The 7,500-nt window shown below is 37.1% G+C and overlaps 1 non-coding gene across 1 annotated transcript in view; it reads right to left on the bottom strand.

The window, feature by feature from the left end:
- The window catches only part of LOC143176460 (small subunit ribosomal RNA), a 1,921-nt gene extending 1,804 nt beyond the window's left edge, over positions 1–117 (bottom strand). Inside the window, exon 1 of the ribosomal RNA XR_013001003.1 lies at positions 1–117. This exon is cut by the window's left edge and continues 1,804 nt beyond it. This is a non-coding gene — a ribosomal RNA (small subunit ribosomal RNA).
- Positions 118–7,500: the final 7,383 nt, after the last annotated feature.

Raw genomic sequence — 7,500 nt, forward strand, 5'->3', positions numbered from 1 at the left:
GAACCATAACTGATTTAATGAGCCATTCGCGGTTTCACCTTAATACGGCATGTACTGAGACATGCATGGCTTAATCTTTGAGACAAGCATATGACTACTGGCAGGATCAACCAGGGAGCTTCGAGTAAATTTTCATCATACGAAGCAAAAATATGTATGTATATATATATCTTAGTCGCCGACTCTCTCCCCTTAAGAGTCGGATCGACGATACTTTTTCTCGTCTTTAAGACAGTTCTCTTTCTCCTCTCTCTTCTCTCTACTCTCTTCTCTCTTCTCTTTCGAGTTGGTAAATTTCGCTCCACTATTAGATTACCAACTCCGCACGAATTACCACATGGGTATATCCGCGCATATACATCAGGAGGACCTCCAAAAATTTCAAACTCTCCCGTGTATCTCTCCGAGATCTTTTTAGAAGAAAAAGAATCTCGGATGTCACATCGACTTTCAGGTTTGTAAGCACGTATGCTCGAGCGCTCTCCATCGTGTAAGCACGGACATAACGCACGAAGTCCGAAGACCGCGTACGTTAACATGCTGGACATATCGAGAAAGCGCGAACCATGCTAGGCGTACCCATGTCGAGGCCCTCGCGTTAAAGATCATACTCTTCTTTTCGTTCTCTCTTCTTTGCCCAGAAATAATATATATTTCTTATAATATATACCTCTTAGTTTATGTATTTCTCTCTTAGGACACCTCAATTTTATATGTATATATTATATTTCATTCGAACAATTTTTGTTCGTCGCCCCTTTTTGTGTGTAGTATTTCGTTTGGTCTTTGCCATTAAATTTTTGTATACGAAAAATATATTTTCGCTCGGATAGAAAACCCCTTTTGGGTTTCTGAGAGTTGATGTGAGAGTCGTACAAGTATAACGAATATACGTTGTATCCAACCCAACATTCTGGGCTTACCACATAAGGGCCATTCGGTCTGAGACACCGACCCGTGGTCATGCTGTGTAGAGAAAAATTCGCAACGGAACGCGGTACAGAACAGTCGAGGAATGGACCTCGAGGAGCTGAACGACTGCTTCTCGACCGAGATCGTAGAATAGCCGCTCGCCCGCCGCTGCGCCGACCGGTCCGCTCGAACCGACGTGCTCTCTTATAGTAACCAAACGGGCGGCCGCGACGACCGCGGCGCCGGCCGCTCAGCACGGGCGCTTATGGTGGTAAACTGCCGCGCGTACAGACCAACCGGCCGGGCTGCTGGTACTTAGCCGCTGAAACTATGGTCGATTCGAACATATATTAACATACGATTTTTATTCGATAAATCGTTATTGTACATATTAAACGTTAGTTTCCACCGAAAGAAAAATTTTTTAGAATTTTTTTTTTCCAAAAATTGCAAGAGTAAACTTTTTTAATATTCGATTTAAAAATTTTTAAATGCTTAATCCTTACATTAAACTACTGGGAGAACTCAGAAATCATAATGAAAAAAATTACAAAAATTTATTTTTCTCAGAAACTCCGAAAAACAGAGTGGTCGAATCCGTGCAAGCCGGAATTTTTCTAAGTCCCCACGGTCAAGAGTAAACTTTTTTAATAAGCGTTTTAAAATTATTTCAATGTTTAATCCATGCGTAAACATGATGTTTATTAACGTTTTTAACATTAAAAAAAATTACAAAAATTTATTTTTCAAAAAAAATGGAAAAAACCGATTCGTCGGAGCGAGGTGTCCAGCCCGTGCGGTAATTCCAGCAGGCGAATCGGACTTCCCGAAATTTTTCTAAGTCCCACGGTCGACACCAACTTTTTTAATAAGCGTTTTAAAATTATTTCAATGTTTAATCCATGCGTAAACATGACGTTTATTAACGTTTTTAACGTTAAAAAAAATTACAAAAATTTATTTTTCGGAAAAAATGGAAAAAACCGATTCGTCGGAGCGAGCTGTCCAGCCCGTGCGGTAATTCCAGCAGGCGAATCGGACTTCCCGAAATTTTTCTAAGTCCCACGGTCGACACCAACTTTTTTAATAAGCGTTTTAAAATTATTTCAATGTTTAATCCATGCGTAAACATGACGTTTATTAACGTTTTTAACGTTAAAAAAAATTACAAAAATTTATTTTTCGGAAAAAATGGAAAAAACCGATTCGTCGGAGCGAGGTGTCCAGCCCGTGCGGTAATTCCAGCAGGCGAATCGGACTTCCCGAAATTTTTCTAAGTCCCACGGTCGACACCAACTTTTTTAATAAGCGTTTTAAAATTATTTCAATGTTTAATCCATGCGTAAACATGACGTTTATTAACGTTTTTAACATTAAAAAAAATTACAAAAATTTATTTTTCGGAAAAAATGGAAAAAACCGATTCGTCGGAGCGAGCTGTCCAGGCCGTGCGGTAATTCCAGCAGGCGAATCGGACTTCCCGAAATTTTTCTAAGTCCCACGGTCGACACCAACTTTTTTAATAAGCGTTTTAAAATTATTTCAATGTTTAATCCATGCGTAAACATGACGTTTATTAACGTTTTTAACGTTAAAAAAAATTACAAAAATTTATTTTTCGGAAAAAATGGAAAAAACCGATTCGTCGGAGCGAGCTGTCCAGCCCGTGCGGTAATTCCAGCAGGCGAATCGGACTTCCCGAAATTTTTCTAAGTCCCACGGTCGACACCAACTTTTTTAATAAGCGTTTTAAAATTATTTCAATGTTTAATCCATGCGTAAACATGACGTTTATTAACGTTTTTAACGTTAAAAAAAATTACAAAAATTTATTTTTCGGAAAAAATGGAAAAAACCGATTCGTCGGAGCGAGGTGTCCAGCCCGTGCGGTAATTCCAGCAGGCGAATCGGACTTCCCGAAATTTTTCTAAGTCCCACGGTCGACACCAACTTTTTTAATAAGCGTTTTAAAATTATTTCAATGTTTAATCCATGCGTAAACATGACGTTTATTAACGTTTTTAACATTAAAAAAAATTACAAAAATTTATTTTTCGGAAAAAATGGAAAAAACCGATTCGTCGGAGCGAGGTGTCCAGCCCGTGCGGTAATTCCAGCAGGCGAATCGGACTTCCCGAAATTTTTCTAAGTCCCACGGTCGACACCAACTTTTTTAATAAGCGTTTTAAAATTATTTCAATGTTTAATCCATGCGTAAACATGACGTTTATTAACGTTTTTAACGTTAAAAAAAATTACAAAAATTTATTTTTCGGAAAAAATGGAAAAAACCGATTCGTCGGAGCGAGGTGTCCAGCCCGTGCGGTAATTCCAGCAGGCGATCCGGGGTACTCGAAATTTTTCTAAGTCCCGACGGTCAAGAGTAAACTTTTTCATCACATATTTCAAAATTTTTTTAATGTTTAATCCACGCATAAAAACGCAGTTTATTAACGTTTTTAACGTTGAGAAAATTGACAAAAATTTTTTTTTCACTGAAAATGGAAAAAATGTATCGGTCGATGCGGGCTATCCAGGCCGTGCGGTAATTCCAGCAGGCGATCCGGGGTACTCGAAATTTTTCTAAGTCCCGACGGTCAAGAGTAAACTTTTTCATCACATATTTCAAAATTTTTTTAATGTTTAATCCACGCATAAAAACGCAGTTTATTAACGTTTTTAACGTTGAGAAAATTGACAAAAATTTTTTTTTCACTGAAAATGGAAAAAATGTATCGGTCGATGCGGGCTATCCAGGCCGTGCGGTAATTCCAGCAGGCGATCCGGGGTACTCGAAATTTTTCTAAGTCCCGACGGTCAAGAGTAAACTTTTTCATCACATATTTCAAAATTTTTTTAATGTTTAATCCACGCATAAAAACGCAGTTTATTAACGTTTTTAACGTTGAGAAAATTGACAAAAATTTTTTTTTCACTGAAAATGGAAAAAATGTATCGGTCGATGCGGGCTGTCCAGGCCGTGCGGTAATTCCAGCAGGCGATCCGAGGTACTCGAAATTTTTCTAAGTCCGAACGGTCAAGAGTAAACTTTTTCATCACATATTTCAAAATTTTTTTAATGTTTAATCCACGCATAAAAACGCAGTTTATTAACGTTTTTAACGTTGAGAAAATTGACAAAAATTTTTTTTTCACTGAAAATGGAAAAAATGTATCGGTCGATGCGAGCTGTCCAGGCCGTGCGGTAATTCCAGCAGGCGAATCGGACTTCCCGAAATTTTTCTAAGTCCCACGGTCAAGAGTAAACTTTTTTAATAAGCGTTTTAAAATTATTTCAATGTTTAATCCATGCGTAAACATGATGTTTATTAACGTTTTTAACATTAAAAAAAATTACAAAAATTTATTTTTCAAAAAAAATGGAAAAAACCGATTCGTCGGAGCGAGGTGTCCAGCCCGTGCGGTAATTCCAGCAGGCGAATCGGACTTCCCGAAATTTTTCTAAGTCCCACGGTCGACACCAACTTTTTTAATAAGCGTTTTAAAATTATTTCAATGTTTAATCCATGCGTAAACATGACGTTTATTAACGTTTTTAACGTTAAAAAAAATTACAAAAATTTATTTTTCGGAAAAAATGGAAAAAACCGATTCGTCGGAGCGAGCTGTCCAGCCCGTGCGGTAATTCCAGCAGGCGAATCGGACTTCCCGAAATTTTTCTAAGTCCCACGGTCGACACCAACTTTTTTAATAAGCGTTTTAAAATTATTTCAATGTTTAATCCATGCGTAAACATGACGTTTATTAACGTTTTTAACGTTAAAAAAAATTACAAAAATTTATTTTTCGGAAAAAATGGAAAAAACCGATTCGTCGGAGCGAGGTGTCCAGCCCGTGCGGTAATTCCAGCAGGCGAATCGGACTTCCCGAAATTTTTCTAAGTCCCACGGTCGACACCAACTTTTTTAATAAGCGTTTTAAAATTATTTCAATGTTTAATCCATGCGTAAACATGACGTTTATTAACGTTTTTAACATTAAAAAAAATTACAAAAATTTATTTTTCGGAAAAAATGGAAAAAACCGATTCGTCGGAGCGAGCTGTCCAGGCCGTGCGGTAATTCCAGCAGGCGAATCGGACTTCCCGAAATTTTTCTAAGTCCCACGGTCGACACCAACTTTTTTAATAAGCGTTTTAAAATTATTTCAATGTTTAATCCATGCGTAAACATGACGTTTATTAACGTTTTTAACGTTAAAAAAAATTACAAAAATTTATTTTTCGGAAAAAATGGAAAAAACCGATTCGTCGGAGCGAGCTGTCCAGCCCGTGCGGTAATTCCAGCAGGCGAATCGGACTTCCCGAAATTTTTCTAAGTCCCACGGTCGACACCAACTTTTTTAATAAGCGTTTTAAAATTATTTCAATGTTTAATCCATGCGTAAACATGACGTTTATTAACGTTTTTAACGTTAAAAAAAATTACAAAAATTTATTTTTCGGAAAAAATGGAAAAAACCGATTCGTCGGAGCGAGGTGTCCAGCCCGTGCGGTAATTCCAGCAGGCGAATCGGACTTCCCGAAATTTTTCTAAGTCCCACGGTCGACACCAACTTTTTTAATAAGCGTTTTAAAATTATTTCAATGTTTAATCCATGCGTAAACATGACGTTTATTAACGTTTTTAACATTAAAAAAAATTACAAAAATTTATTTTTCGGAAAAAATGGAAAAAACCGATTCGTCGGAGCGAGGTGTCCAGCCCGTGCGGTAATTCCAGCAGGCGAATCGGACTTCCCGAAATTTTTCTAAGTCCCACGGTCGACACCAACTTTTTTAATAAGCGTTTTAAAATTATTTCAATGTTTAATCCATGCGTAAACATGACGTTTATTAACGTTTTTAACGTTAAAAAAAATTACAAAAATTTATTTTTCGGAAAAAATGGAAAAAACCGATTCGTCGGAGCGAGGTGTCCAGCCCGTGCGGTAATTCCAGCAGGCGATCCGGGGTACTCGAAATTTTTCTAAGTCCCGACGGTCAAGAGTAAACTTTTTCATCACATATTTCAAAATTTTTTTAATGTTTAATCCACGCATAAAAACGCAGTTTATTAACGTTTTTAACGTTGAGAAAATTGACAAAAATTTTTTTTTCACTGAAAATGGAAAAAATGTATCGGTCGATGCGGGCTATCCAGGCCGTGCGGTAATTCCAGCAGGCGATCCGGGGTACTCGAAATTTTTCTAAGTCCCGACGGTCAAGAGTAAACTTTTTCATCACATATTTCAAAATTTTTTTAATGTTTAATCCACGCATAAAAACGCAGTTTATTAACGTTTTTAACGTTGAGAAAATTGACAAAAATTTTTTTTTCACTGAAAATGGAAAAAATGTATCGGTCGATGCGGGCTATCCAGGCCGTGCGGTAATTCCAGCAGGCGATCCGGGGTACTCGAAATTTTTCTAAGTCCCGACGGTCAAGAGTAAACTTTTTCATCACATATTTCAAAATTTTTTTAATGTTTAATCCACGCATAAAAACGCAGTTTATTAACGTTTTTAACGTTGAGAAAATTGACAAAAATTTTTTTTTCACTGAAAATGGAAAAAATGTATCGGTCGATGCGGGCTGTCCAGGCCGTGCGGTAATTCCAGCAGGCGATCCGAGGTACTCGAAATTTTTCTAAGTCCGAACGGTCAAGAGTAAACTTTTTCATCACATATTTCAAAATTTTTTTAATGTTTAATCCACGCATAAAAACGCAGTTTATTAACGTTTTTAACGTTGAGAAAATTGACAAAAATTTTTTTTTCACTGAAAATGGAAAAAATGTATCGGTCGATGCGAGCTGTCCAGGCCGTGCGGTAATTCCAGCAGGCGAATCGGACTTCCCGAAATTTTTCTAAGTCCCACGGTCAAGAGTAAACTTTTTTAATAAGCGTTTTAAAATTATTTCAATGTTTAATCCATGCGTAAACATGATGTTTATTAACGTTTTTAACATTAAAAAAAATTACAAAAATTTATTTTTCAAAAAAAATGGAAAAAACCGATTCGTCGGAGCGAGGTGTCCAGCCCGTGCGGTAATTCCAGCAGGCGAATCGGACTTCCCGAAATTTTTCTAAGTCCCACGGTCGACACCAACTTTTTTAATAAGCGTTTTAAAATTATTTCAATGTTTAATCCATGCGTAAACATGACGTTTATTAACGTTTTTAACGTTAAAAAAAATTACAAAAATTTATTTTTCGGAAAAAATGGAAAAAACCGATTCGTCGGAGCGAGCTGTCCAGCCCGTGCGGTAATTCCAGCAGGCGAATCGGACTTCCCGAAATTTTTCTAAGTCCCACGGTCGACACCAACTTTTTTAATAAGCGTTTTAAAATTATTTCAATGTTTAATCCATGCGTAAACATGACGTTTATTAACGTTTTTAACGTTAAAAAAAATTACAAAAATTTATTTTTCGGAAAAAATGGAAAAAACCGATTCGTCGGAGCGAGGTGTCCAGCCCGTGCGGTAATTCCAGCAGGCGAATCGGACTTCCCGAAATTTTTCTAAGTCCCACGGTCAAGAGTAAACTTTTTTAATAAGCGTTTTAAAATTATTTCAATGTTTAATC

Source organism: Nomia melanderi, unplaced genomic scaffold, assembly GCF_051020985.1.
Source record: "Nomia melanderi isolate GNS246 unplaced genomic scaffold, iyNomMela1 scaffold0569, whole genome shotgun sequence".
In the NCBI taxonomy this organism is placed as follows: domain Eukaryota; kingdom Metazoa; phylum Arthropoda; class Insecta; order Hymenoptera; family Halictidae; genus Nomia; species Nomia melanderi.